Here is a 15525-nt window from a genome sequence, read left to right as displayed (position 1 = left end):
GTGTGATATTTCTGGAAACATTCCCCTTTGTGAAGTGGCATTACACAGAACTTGCAATGTAGACAGTCATACTCCTTTTTTTGTGAACTGTGCAAACACGGCATTGCCTAGAAGGATGCTTCCCCTTGGAATGTTCACTCTTCACAATTTTCACGAGGGTATGTGTCCACATATCACCCGAGAGTCGCCCAGGGGTGTCCACATGAGGCCTGCATGGGGTGGGAGTTGATAGGCTAAGTCACACTAAGTCTCTCTGACTCTCGTTCTGCCGCCACCATCTGGTCTGTAGCCCAGGCCTTTGCCACATTCATCAGAAATGCTTCCTATTTCAATTTCGAATCAGGGTTCAGAGTTTTGTAAACCAAAAATGAATTCAAAATGTCACAATTTATAAGCCACAAGGCAAGTTTCACTTTTATTATCTGTGGCCACAATTCTTTGTTGACCTCTGTCATTTCCACTGTCTGAGTCACTAATCACTACTACTCCACAAGGCACGTCAGATAGCTCATCGGAGAACAAGTCAGAGAGATCGCTTTGCCTTCAGTCACTTTTGTCCTTGAAACATATTCCCTTCTACTAACTTCCTGCCTGGTACATAAACAGCTGGAAGGGGCAAAGTTTATTTTCTTTTGGAGTAGGGACCCTAGCCAGCCAGGTCAAGTTACTGAATACCTAGCATACATTCCGAAGATTTATTACGCAGTATTCATGTGTCCTAAAAATCATGATATCATGCGACCGGTCCATCACGTTTAAAAGCGAAAAGCATGATATCATGTGTCTGGTCCGCAAAATGTTAACTACTTTCTCTAAAGCACTTGAGAAAGTTAATGCACAATAGGTTAAGCCATTATTTGCTGGCTAATAATATACTAGTCCCAGAACAGTCTGGCTCCAGGAAAGGCATATCCACTGAAATTGCACCATTTAAGCTAACAGTGTATTAATCAAAAAGTCTTATGCTGGTGGAATATTCTGTGATTTGGCAAAAGCTTTTGACTGTGTAAATCACAGCATGTTGGTTCACATCCTATCTAACAGAACGCAAAAGATTGAAATAAAGTCATCAGATTCACTCCGAAGTATCTACTAAAACTGGGAAACAATAAAGCATGGAGTTTGCCAGGGGTCAATTTTAGGGCCTTTGCTTTTCAATGACCTGCTTCGTATACTAAACACCTCATCAATACCCATAATATTTGCTGATGACACTAGTGTCATAATTTCTAGTAAAAAGGTAGATGATCTCTACATATTTTCAAACAAAGTTCTCTCTCAAATGAGTAAATGGTTTTCGGCAAACAAGCTATCCCTGAATATATATAAAACAAATGTAATAAAATTTATAACAAAGGAACTCACCACAATATCAATTAATATTTGATATAATGATAAATATACAAAAAACGAAATAAAAGCAGAAATCCTTGGCTTACAAATTGATAAACATTTAAACTGGAAAACTTATATGGATAAGATCTGTTTCATTCTGGTCCATCACACTAACAATATCATGAAAAGTTAAACAGTTCCGTCCAGTGTGACTGGTGAAGATTTTTCTTATTTTAATTATTTATGCCCTTACATGTTTCGGTCTTCAGAGACCATCATCAGAGAGACACCTTTACATTAATAAAGTTGGAGTTACTATTAAAATATATATTCTGAATGTTAAAATATATACATATAATATTAATAATTTACAATTGGGTGTAAAATCTGAAGTTTTTACAACTACAGCGGCTCTTCCAATACATTAAAATATTTATAATTGATTTGTTAAGATTTTATTGGAATTTATAAACCAAGTAGGTTTGCGTTGTCTTTCTTATTATTTCTCCTGATGGGGGCCGATACTGGCAGGCTAATTGGCCTATAATAGAAAACGGTGTAAATCAAAGGCTAAATGAGGAATCAAGAAAGCACTATAATAAACTTAATAATAAAATTTACAATTTAACTAAACTACACGCCAGAGTACACTCGATTAATAAATATTTTATCCGCGACTGCGCAATATGACTAACATACAACTCTCTGAAGAGAAAGGAAAGCTACTAAATAAAGGAAGCAAATATGATATGGATATCACACCAAAAGTTTGCATAAAACAACTAGTTTACGAAACAGAAAACACGATAAGACAGGTAAAAAACATTAATCAACAAGAAGCCATTAGATATTTTGCGACAGAAAACATACAGCAAATTGAATCAAAACAAAACATAGTAAACAAAGAATACAAAGAACAAACACACACAACCAAACAAATACAACAAAAATTAACATAACACAAAGCAACCATAACAGAAGCCGACAAAAGGAAAACTTTGGTCATTATTTATAAACAAGACCTGAATGATAAAGTCAAATCTTTTATCGAAAATAATATCACCAAGCTAAAAACAGATCCTACCCAAAAATTTCAAAGAATAGTACAAAATACTCTAAAACAATGTAAAAATATAATAGACCCAATAAAAAGAAAACAGGTACTCCAAATGAATCCACAAGCACCCAAACTGAAAGCAAAAATTAAAATCCACAAACCAGAGGCCCCAATCAGACTGGTTATAAACAACACTAATGCACCCACATATAAACTAGCTAAATACATACATCAAATACTAAACGACTGTCTAAAGTTAAAATACGAATACAACATCATTAACACAACACATTTTTCAGGAAATATGAAAAAAGTGAAACTAAACCTGGATCATAAATTATTAACAGTAGATATTAAGGACCTCTATATTAATATCCTGATCAACTGTACACTCCTTGTGACTAATAAATTACTCAAAGATAACCACATGGACAAAAGCATTATAAAAGAAATCATGTCCATACTTAGGACGATATTAAATCAAAACTATTTTCAGTATAATGAAAAATTCTACAAACCAAGATCGGGTGTAGCCATGGGCTCACCTTTATGAAGTACTATGGCAGAAATTTTCCTACAAGATCTAGAACAAAAGAGAATAAAACATCTACTGGAAGATGAAGAAATTATGTACTATAATAGATATGTAGATGACATTTTCATAATATATAATCAGACAAAAACAGCCCCCCAATGCCTCCTCAAACACTACAATGCACAACATAAAAACTTGCAATTCACAATAAATGAGGAAGTAAACAACCAAATAGCATACTTAGACTTAAACCTATTTAACAAACACAGACAAATAGAAATGGAAATATATATATATATATAGAAAACCCACAATGACAGATACAACAATAAATAATAACTCTTGCCACCCTAAACGACATAAACTAGCAGCATACAAAAATTGAATACACAGATTTCTCACACTGCCCCTCAAGGAAAATGCTAAAAACAAAGAGTTAAATACTATTATTAATATAGCACTAAATAATGACTATAAGAAGGGAGAAAAATAATCCAGATTGTAAAGCCAAAAAAGAACAAAAATGGGTTACATTTACCTATGCGGGAAATTACATACAGAAAATCACAAAACTCTTCAAAAACACCAACATAGAGATAGCCTTTAAAACAACACACACTATAGGTAAACTAGTAAATGAAAAACGAGAAACAAACCCCTATGAACAAAGTGGGATATACAAAATAATATGCCAAAGCTGCCATAAAGTATACATTGGCCACACTGGTAGAAATCTAACAAGGTACAAGGAACACATAAATATAAGACTAAACAAAGATGAATCGGCATTTGCCCAACATATACTAAACAAACGCCACCAGTACGGACCGATGACAGTAATCATGGAAATGGTTGAGAACGCCAAAAGAGGGAGCATCATGAATATAAAAGAAAACTTCCATATATATCACTTTAATAAACTCGACAAATTGATAGAAGAACAAAAACACACAAAGGAAAGTGACAACCAGTATAACATGTTCAACCTCATAATACAACATCAGTACATGCCCACACTAATGTCATAGACACAAGGTGTATAAATACATGTTACAACACACCCTAGAACAGTAAAAACAACACAGCGCGCCACAAACACATACAGGACAACATCAAAGGTAAGACAAAATAACAAAACTTTTACAAAACATAATATGGTTCCTGAAATAATACAATATACCCATAATATATTTGCAGAACCCTCTTCTCGAGAACGACAAGGCGGCACACGTTCGGCCCCCTCAAAAGAAAAATAATAAGAAAGATGACATGAGCCTACATGGTTTATAAATTCCAATGAAATCTTAACAGACCAATTACAGATATTTTAATGTGTTGGAACAGCCACTGTAATTGTAAAAACTTTAGATTTTATACCTAATTGTATATTATTAATATTATATGTATATATTTTAACATTCAGAACATATATTGTAATAGTAACTTCCAACTGTATTGATGTAAAGGTGTCCCTCTGATGATGGTCTCTGAAGACCGAAACATGTAAGGGCATAAATAACTGAAATAAGAAAAATCTTCACCAGTCACACTAAACGGAACTGTTTAACTTCTCATGTCATACGGATAAATTGGTTCCAAAGGTAAATGGAGCATGTTATGCAGTTAGGTCTGTGCTGCATATCAGCATTGCTGACACTCTCAAATCATTTTATTTTGCTTCCATTCACTCTATAAGGAAGTATGGAATTATTTTCTGGTGTAATTCATCTGACAAAAAAACGGTATTTACTTTGCACAAGAAAATTGTGAGACTCATGATGTGTGCCAAATCCATTAATTCTTGTAGAGATCTATTTAAGAGACTAGAGATCTTAAGACTTCCTTGTGAATATATATATATTTTCATTACAAATATCAAAGAACATTTTCAGACCAATGCAGATGTATGCAGTGTTAACACAAGACACAAGCACTATCTCCATAAGCACACATTATGCTGGGATCAAAAATTCAGTAATCTGCCATCTGATCTTGATAGTCTTATGAGTGAAAAACCATGATTTAAAATTGCACTAAAACCATGCTTAAACACAGTCTTTAGATGAATACTTATTGTCTAAAAAATGGCTCATTGGTGTAAAGGTTGTGTAAATAATATAAGTTGACAGTATTGATGTATATGTGTGGATGTGAAAACTTCAGTTGTACTGTACATATGTTTTGTATTTATATGATACATTCCACATCCTACAGGCATTTTGATTAACTTTGGATCCAGGGAATGCAATGCAATGCAATATGATGTAATGTAGTACACTGTAAAGTGTAACATGATCTCACTGTTTATCAGTATTTGTCAAATGCCTGACAGTTGTTTTATGTGATCGGCATGCCAGTTATGAGGCCACTCAGTAACATCTGAGGATTATTATGCTCATATTTATTACTTCAGCACAGATGTTGAACAGAACAAGACATTATGGAAAACTCCTCCATTTCTCCACATATTCACCAGAAGAACAGAGGTGCTTATCCGAGCGAAACTCAGCCTGTTTGATTCCTTTGAGGAAGAAATTATGTCTCAGTGTTTGCATCCATTGGTGCACTTTGGGTTTCACCTCATTGTTACATGAGGAGTGTTTTCCTTCATTTTTGCCCCAGAAACGAAAGTGTGTCTGAAACTGTCATCAACAGCTATCTCTCCACACAATTTGAAGTTCTCACAGTGGCGACTGTGAAGAGTGTGGTTGAACTACATACTACTACAACCCATATCTGCAGACACATCTCATTTGTCCTTGCATTTTGTGGAGGAACAAAAGGTTGGTCTCTTTTCCTTTGTTGTTCTGGGCATTTGTATGGAGGAAATAGAAGTCAATATATGTGTAACATGCCTGCAGATGTTGCTGGACAGCCTACATATATGCATTAATTCTGTTAGTATGTACAAAACACTGTACCAGGATCTCCCATAAGGTCTCAGTAGGGGTTCTGTACACTACAAACAGGTTAAAGTAATTAAATGAGGTTTGTGTATGCATACAAACTGTATTTAGTGAGAACTTTCTGATGCTAAGCAGAATATGTTTATCTGTTTATCATTAACAAGGATAAAGTTCACAGCAAGGATCAATCATTCATTTTAAGTACGAGTACATTCAGAAAATGAAACTGCCCTAACCTGTGCTAAGGGAGAATTTAGGGTCCCTTGATGATGAGTATGAACATAATGACTTCTAGAATGTGACAGTGTGTAGTCTGGTGGAGCATTACCAATATTTCATTCCTACCGCCATACCAGGCTACATGCCCTCATATCCCAGATAACAGAAATTCTTGCTTTAAATAAAACAAATACCAACAGCTGCATGCTCAGCAGTTACATGCCACTGTCTCAGTGGGAAAAGGTATGTACTTTATACTCTGGAGGCCAGATATCTTGAGTGGCGTTTTCATGATTTTTCACACTCCCTTCAGGTGAAACAGGCCATGATCACATCCATTTTCTTCCCAACATTAACCCCTTTGAAGGTTACTGCCTTCTGTAAGCTGAGCACACAGAAAAGTGGTATTAATGTAGGGAAGGCAGCCCATGGCTGGGGCTGTACATGATAGATATACTGAAGGCAGATGTAAAGGGAGGAGGTAAGGATGGTGGAAAGGGGGGATGAACAGAAGTAGAAGTAAATGGGTAAAAATAAGATAAAATATATAGAGTGAAAGATAAAAGAACAAAACAAAATAGTGTGTCAGTGCCACTTTTTCCCATCCTTGGCCTACTCTTCTAGCCTGAAGGCTGAGGTAACACATTCTTATGAAATGCTGGTAGTGACATACCAGAATATGTAGTGTAACATCTTAGAAGGCAATAATCTTATAGTCACATCCAGGGGAACCTTAAATCTTGCATTGTCTCCACTGTGATGAGCATTCCCTAAGTAGTTTAAGATTATTCTGCTGTTTATGAAAGTTCTTGATATGGAAACTGTCATCAGCTAAATATCCTGAAATTGGATGCCATCCAGTCTAGCTGTCACACCACTCTCCTGTTGTCCTTCTATCTACATTTCATTCTCTGGTGTCATGTATTTCTATCCAGTTTTCCAAGACAAAATTATTCTCCCTGTGTGAATTTAATGTTCCAGGCATTGGAGCCTTCTTGATTTGATTGCCTTACTAATAGTATGTCAAGAATACAAACTGCAAAGCCTCTTGTTATATAGTTTTTTACCCTTTCTTTGTTACCTCATCTCTCTTAGGTCTAAATATGTATCTTTGCTGAAGTCAAGAATGGTGGAGCTATACCTCAACTCCCCTAAACATCTTCATGTTATGATGCTTAATTAAGCACTGGGAAAACCTTAGCCTTTACCTAAATTATTAGTCAGAAATGTGCTGTCACTTCTCATTCAGAACATAACCTAAGGAGGTGATAAGGAATTGTTAAATATATTAGCAATATGATTTAGTATTTGTTCCACTTTTGTTGCCTATTTGTGTGTGGGCTTGTAAAACAACATGATTGTTGACTGACCTGATGTTGATCAGACTTTCAGGATTTATTCAGTGTGGCCTAACTTATGTTTCACGAGGGTAAGGAACGTAGAGATCTCTTTCCTCAACAATTTATGTTTTTTATCATTAGATGCACAAGTTCAGGGAACATATCACTGAGCACAAAATGAATGTCCATGCTTGCTGTAAAGGTGAATTGGCATACACTTTTAAAAATCTTCTGGAATATGACACTATGTAGTCAGAAGTTCACTGATGTTTCAGGGGAAGGTACTACATTTTCAGGGTCAACAAGTAAGCCAAGTAAAGCAATAAACAAGCAGCCAGTAGCAAATAAGAGAAATGCATTTCCTCCATCTTCGTGAGTGTTCTGCTTGCCACCTGCTTCTTGCTGGTTAACTGCTTGGCTTACTTTTTGAGCTTGAAGATGGAGGAAGTATATTTCTCCAAAATGTTGGCAAACGTCTGACTGTATGGCATCACACATTAGAAGAAAATAAACTCTGTAGTCACTACTGTGGGGACCTCAGATCCAACCGTTCTTAATTTAAGAAAAGTATTTATGTAAAATTGGGCACGCAGTAGTGTAGTTAGTTGAGGCACTATACTACAAGTCGGAAGGTCGCAGGTTCCATCCCTGATGGTGTCATTGGATTTTTTAAATTTACCTGATCCTTCCAGATGTACTATGGCCTTGGGGTTGACTCAACCTCTAATAGAAATGAGTACCAGGAATTTTCCTGGAGAGTAAAGGGAAGCTGGTGCATAGGGCTGACAACCCCACCACCATCTGTGAGCTGATTGTCTAGAGAATGTGGGTCTTCATGGCCTGTTACAGGGATGCTTTACCTTTTTTTTTTTTACCTTTATTCATGTAAAACCTGAAGTTAACCTAGCATTGCTGTAGGCCTATGTAATTTAGTTACTTTATGTGCCAACATTAATGTACACAATGAAAATAGATTCTAGTAAGTTGAATTATCCTGTTTTTTAGCATGAAGGAAAAGATTTCAATTGAAGCTGCAACACATTTCAAAAGTTATCAAACTACATCGCTTCCAATACAGGCAAAGCGTGGGGTGCTTGTGTGATATAAATGTCAAGATTCTTTACTGCAAGAGAAATTGTACAAATAAGGAGTGTACTTTTGTGATGTCATAATGAGAGCCTGTCAGTGAACACTGAGCACCTCTATGACTTTCTAGCATGAGCTCTGTGTCCTGGACACAAACAACAGGAGAGGAATGGAACTTGAAGCCTAAAGGACTAGGAATCAACAAAACTAGAAGTGATATATGTGACATTTCCAGTGTGAAGAGATTTTTTTTTATAAACAGAAAACCCTATTAACTTTGGATGTTACATTTTAACTGTGTTATTAATGTATGTTATGCCATTCTTCCATATATTCAAGTAGGGTGTAAAGTTTGTTATTGAAACTGATGACAGGGAAAGATATTTCCACTCATGAAAAATGAAGAGCATTGTTTCACTGGGAGACAGTGAAGGAACATCCTTAGATGTTTACATTAAGATTATATATGTATGTGTATGTAGCAATTTCCATGACCCACTGTATGTTGTGTGGTACCTACAGAGACATTTATTGTATATTATTGTCTCTTTTTGTGATTAACACTGACAAAGGAGACTTCAGACTGACATATTGGGTGGAAGGAGATGAAATTAAATGTACTATTATGTAGAAAAGTAATATATATCATCTATTAATGTCTGTATGGAATATAAACTCTTATTTTATATACAAACTACTTTTGAAGAAATAAATTACAACTACACTTACAAAAATATACAGCAAAATTCATATAAATAAATACATAAATTACTACATTAAATTTGTTAACTTATTTTTCATTAAAATTGCTTCAGAATAATGTCTTGAAGTTTGGCATTGATTGCAAGCATTTTTTGTATGTGTTAACAAAGAGAATGATGTAGAAAAAACAATCTTATCATTTTTTTATTTTGAATTGTTGAATCTTATCAGTTCACTGACTCCTAATATGGCAGATCACATTCAGTTTTTAGTAATCAGTCGCTTGAGGTAAGCTCTGAAAATTAAGCAATACCATGAGGACATGCTCTCAGCCCATGCAAATTGAGGCAGCACCTACATGTTATAGGCATCTTGGGAAGCACCATGTACAGGAAATGTGAACACAAGGAGGAATCCTCCTATCACACACCTGTCAATGCCCATCTATGGCTAGGCATAGAATTGAGATCTTCAGCTCTGTGTGGTTATTGCTGAAGATATTAGAGGTGCCTTAATCAGTAAGCCTCTACTTCCAGTAGTGAGGTCAGGGCTCTTGTGGGAAGGCAAACAGTTGGAGGCTTTTCATCCATAAATCCGTCCCTTAGTGGAATCAGTGCCAGCAGAAGAGACACAAGGTAGTTCAAAGGAAATTAAATGTTTGGGGTGTCTTCAAACTAGCAGAATCATGTGTAAGGTAAAGGTAAAGTTGTCACTGTTTAACTGATTAAGCACTGTGCCATGAAAATATATGGGGAATGGAGGTATAGCTCCACCATTCTTGACTTCAGTACTTCATGGAAGTGAGTGGTGATCTCCATGCCCTGGCTGCTTTACCCCTGGTACCCACTGGATAGGAGGCTGGGTGGACCCTATAGCCAGTCTGGACCCTGGAGTAGAGAAAAAAGTTGCCCCTGCTGTGAATTAAGCACTGGCCATCCAGCCAGTAACCTGTCACTATACGGACTGAGGCATCCCGGCTCTCTAATTATAACAACAACAGTACTAATAATAAGAGGAAACAATGACAGCAATGATGATGATGATGATGATGATGATACAGTGTGGTTTGAATACTTAGCTATGCAAGCGATCAATTAACTAACTGTGGAGCTGGCTCATTCTTTACAAGCCAGCAGTTGCTCAGCCACTCAATTCACAGAATTTTATCAAATTCATATCATATATCTTTATGCTGAAACATCCAGAGTCAAAGGCATTTCACATACAGTTGGATTGTTAAAACACTCAGGTGATATTGAAGGGTTATAATTTGAAAATGGAACCTAGTCCTCTGTATAGAACCAGGATTGCGCAGTCAGTATAGCAACTGGCTAAGGGCTGGATAACCAAGGAATTGGTGCCCGGTGACGGCAAGAATTTTTACTTCTCTATGTCATGCTGACCGGCTCTGGGGTCCACCTAGCCTCCTATCCAATGGGTACTGGGGGTTCCTTCCCTGGCGCTAAAGCAGCCGGGGCGTGAAGCCAACCACTCACTTCTAACTAGTGCCGAGGTGAAGAAAACGTGGATATGTATATATGTTACACAAAATATATATATATATATATATACACACGCACACACAATGAAGAATTATGGGAGAGTGGTTGAATATATTCAACCATTCTAAATTAAGAGAAAGTGACTGGCCAACTGTCAGTCGTAAAATGACTTTGAAATGAAGCAAGAAGTAAAGAGGAATTTTGTAGAAACGAAGACGAAGGCGAACGTTGTGGTACCCCTGCTTGCATTTCCCTTGGCGTTGACATTTCGCCTTCAACCAAGACCCTGAATGTACGCTAAGAAAGTAAGTACCCAATAAGCTTTGTCAAACAGAGAATTGCAGTTTTGATAACTTATACAGCAAGCCTGAGTGCCACGTGGTATCAAAGGCTTTTTCGAGTCACGTGGTCCGTCAGCCTCATACATTGCAATGTCGTGCTGTGAAGTGCATGAAAACCAAACTGGCTTGCGTTGAGCAGGCCTCTTTCTTCAATATGTTTACGGAGGAATTTCAAAATAACTTTTTCGAATAGTTTTCCTGCCGTGGACAGAAGGCTGATCAGACGTAAATGTTGAGGAAATTTTGGGTCTTTACCGGGTTTAGGTAAAGTTATTAATTTTGCTTCCTTCAAAGTATTTGTAAAACGAAAGAGTCGAAAACAATGTTTGAATAAATGGGTTAGGTGAACCATTGGTCGTCTTGGAAGGTGCCTGAGGCATTCATTTGGGATGCCGTCAATTCCACAGGCCTTTTTTAATTTCAGGGATTTTAATAATTTCTGAACGTCACATGGTCTGATCCTTTGAGGGAGGTTGTCGTCTACGGTTTCCAGCAGAGCTTGAACTCTAGCCTCTCCCCGCTGTTCATGGTTTTCGTCGCACAGGTCATGTGGCGCGAACTGAATTTCCAAACAGTCGGCAATTTCGTTGGCTTTTTCAGAAGGATGAAATTTAAGGCCAGAAGAACCATGAATAGCAGTTGATGCCCTTGGTCCGTCTCTCCTAAGTATAGATTTCGCAATGGACCATATACTCTGCNTGTTTACGGAGGAATTTCAAAATAACTTTTTCGAATAGTTTTCCTGCCGTGGACAGAAGGCTGATCAGACGTAAATGTTGAGGAAATTTTGGGTCTTTACCGGGTTTAGGTAAAGTTATTAATTTTGCTTCCTTCAAAGTATTTGTAAAACGAAAGAGTCGAAAACAATGTTTGAATAAATGGGTTAGGTGAACCATTGGTCGTCTTGGAAGGTGCCTGAGGCATTCATTTGGGATGCCGTCAATTCCACAGGCCTTTTTTAATTTCAGGGATTTTAATAATTTCTGAACGTCACATAGTCTGATCCTTTGAGGGAGGTTGTCGTCTACGGTTTCCAGCAGAGCTTGAACTCTAGCCTCTCCCCGCTGTTCATGGTTTTCGTCGCACAGGTCATGTGGCGCGAACTGAATTTCCAAACAGTCGGCAATTTCGTTGGCTTTTTCAGAAGGATGAAATTTAAGGCCAGAAGAACCATGAATAGCAGTTGATGCCCTTGGTCCGTCTCTCCTAAGTATAGATTTCGCAATGGACCATATACTCTGCGATGTAACTTCAGCGTTACCTATTTTTGTTTCCCACCGTTCAAGTCGCCTGATTGATTTGGTGACCCAATTGACTGCCGTTTTACACGTGGATCCCTGGTTTCTTGCCACAATTTTCGTAGCCTCTGTTTATATTTTATCAAACGATCTAGACCAGGAAGATCGTTGCTTATGTCCGAAAGTGTAATTTTACTTGTCGACAACCTATGTGCCGAAGCAATAGAGGCTGCAAAGTCGCGTGCCGCTTTATCGGCTTCTACCCCCCCGACTTAATTTCTAGTTTAGGTGATATTAATTCAGAAGCGAGGCTTTGAAACCGCTCCCAATCTCTAAAATTTTCAATGTNAGGTTGTCGTCTACGGTTTCCAGCAGAGCTTGAACTCTAGCCTCTCCCCGCTGTTCATGGTTTTCGTCGCACAGGTCATGTGGCGCGAACTGAATTTCCAAACAGTCGGCAATTTCGTTGGCTTTTTCAGAAGGATGAAATTTAAGGCCAGAAGAACCATGAATAGCAGTTGATGCCCTTGGTCCGTCTCTCCTAAGTATAGATTTCGCAATGGACCATATACTCTGCGATGTAACTTCAGCGTTACCTATTTTTGTTTCCCACCGTTCAAGTCGCCTGATTGATTTGGTGACCCAATTGACTGCCGTTTTACACGTGGATCCCTGGTTTCTTGCCACAATTTTCGTAGCCTCTGTTTATATTTTATCAAACGATCTAGACCAGGAAGATCGTTGCTTATGTCCGAAAGTGTAATTTTACTTGTCGACAACCTATGTGCCGAAGCAATAGAGGCTGCAAAGTCGCGTGCCGCTTTATCGGCTTCTACCCCCCCGACTTAATTTCTAGTTTAGGTGATATTAATTCAGAAGCGAGGCTTTGAAACCGCTCCCAATCTCTAAAATTTTCAATGTGTTCCGAAAGATTCCTAATTTTAACGTGATCCAGTTTGTGGAATACTATTGGTAGGTGATCTGAATCCAAAATATCAGAGACGATGACATCTGACACTCTGATATTTTTGTGAACCACAATGTCTAACACGTAACCATTCCCCGCAGGGGAATGAGTGGGGCATTGTGGCGCTGAGATTTCTAAATCACTCTTATCAAATAAATCAATGAGTTTCAAGCCTGAGGGGTTTGAAACTGCTATTCCAAAATGGGTGCTTAGCATTCACATCATCTGACAAAATAGTCTCACGTCTAAAGCTTAATAGCTCATTGATGTCAGCATCACTCCAGGCTCTGCCTGGAGATTTACACGTATAAACACCTTCAAGCAGTACTTCACTATTCACTACTGAAACAAAGGGTGGTAGGTCTACATGGTTATGGGGAATGCCTTTTCTAACTGCAAAGGCAGTACCGCCTTTTCTGCCAGAGTGGCGATTCTATAAAAGTGGTAATTTGGAATAAAGAACCTCTCATGAGGTTTCAGAGGTGTCTCTGAAAACAGGGCCACATCTACGTGTAGGTCTGTGCAAGCATCTCCTATCAAGAATTCATTTTATAGGATAGGGCAGGTGCAGTCCCGTGAAACTTGTTTGCCAACATGGCCGCCATAACACCACGGTGAAATGCTTCTGTCACCTCTACGCATCCTACATTAACTAAATTTAAAATGGCCGACAGGGCAGAGAATACAATCATCAGTAAGAAGGTATGCTAACACAGCAACTATTTTGAGTGCTCCCCACCCCAATGCTTTGTTCGCTAGAATTGCAATATTTTTACAACCAGATCTCTTGTACTGTACAGGTTCCCCCCCTCCAACCTATTTCTATTCTATTCAATTTCACTAGTCAAGGAGGATGAGGTTGGCAGGGCATGTAACATGAACGGAGACACGATGATTGCATATAGGTCATTGGTGGGAAAGCCAGAAGGAAAGAGACTACTGGGAAGACCAAGGTGTAGGTGGGTGGACAATATTAAAATGTATCCTAGAGAGATAGCTTGGTATCATATGGATTGGATTCATCTGGCTCAGGATAGGGACCAGTGGAGGGCTCTTGTGAACACAGTAATGAAACTTCGGGTTCCATAAAAGGCTGGAAAATTCTTGAGTCGCTGCACAATTGGCGGCTTCTGAAGGACTCAGTTCCATGAGTAAGTTCAATATCTCTTCACCCATATCCTTTGTGTTGGATTTGAGTGAAGTGCTATTAAACTTGTTCCCCCACCCTTTCCAAAAAAAAAATAACAACGGAATAAGAGCCTCTGCAGCTCTGGAGTACAAGAGATTAGGTTGCAAATTATTTATCTGGAGAAAGTTTATCACCAGTGCCTGGAAAGTCATAACCTTTCTTTCACATGAAACACCTCTTTAACCAAAGGCACTGAACATTGTGAACTGTAACATACATATTCTTGGGGGTAAAGGGCGGCTGGCGCATAGAGCTGAAAACCTTGCCGCTATCTATGAGCCGAATGTCTAGAAAATGTGGGAGCCTCAAAATCTCACAACCCTGTGGGCATCCACGGCCTGTTACAGGGATGCCTTTACTTTTTTCTTTTACTTTACTGCCCTCCTAAAGCAGTTTCACTATCTACACACACTTTTAACATTTCTATCAAACATATGGTCTACATACAAGGAGCAAAGCTTGAGGAAGCTGTCCTTTAAAGGAACAACCTCTTTTTGTTTGCTACAAGAAATCAGTATTTATAGTCAGCCCTTACTGATACCATTCAGTCCAGAATATTTTGTCTTCTAATCTGTTGTCTAAAAACATAAAATCATAATTTTGCTTGTGGTTCTGCATGGGTGTGAAACTTGGTGTCTGACATTAAGGAAGGAACACAGACCGAGGGTGTTTCAGAACAGAGTGCTGAGGAGAATATTTGAACTGAAGAGAGATGAAGTGATGGGATACAGGAGAAAACTGCATAATAAGGAGCTTTGTAACCTGTACTCCTCACCACACATAATGAGAATGATCAAGTCATGGGAGATGGACTGTGCATGTAGCACAAATGGAGAAGAGGAATGCATATAGGATATTGGCGGGGAAGCCAGAGGGAAAGAGAACACTACAGACATAGGCTGGTGGACAATGTTAAAGTGGGTCTTAAGACAGGATAGGGTGATATGGACTGGATTGATCTGGCTCAGGATAGGGACCAGTAGAAGGCTCTTGTGAACACAGTAATGAATCTTTGGGTTCCATAAAATGCTGGGAAGTTCTTCAATAGCTGCACAACTGGCGGCTTCTCAAGAAGTTACTTAGTCAGAACTTATTTCAACTACAGTAC

The sequence above is a fragment of the Cryptotermes secundus genome, unplaced genomic scaffold (genome assembly GCF_002891405.2).
Source record: "Cryptotermes secundus unplaced genomic scaffold, Csec_1.0 scaffold1116, whole genome shotgun sequence".
NCBI lineage: Eukaryota > Metazoa > Arthropoda > Insecta > Blattodea > Kalotermitidae > Cryptotermes > Cryptotermes secundus.
The sequence above is the reverse complement of the archived record's forward strand: the minus strand, read 5'-3'. Positions refer to the sequence as shown.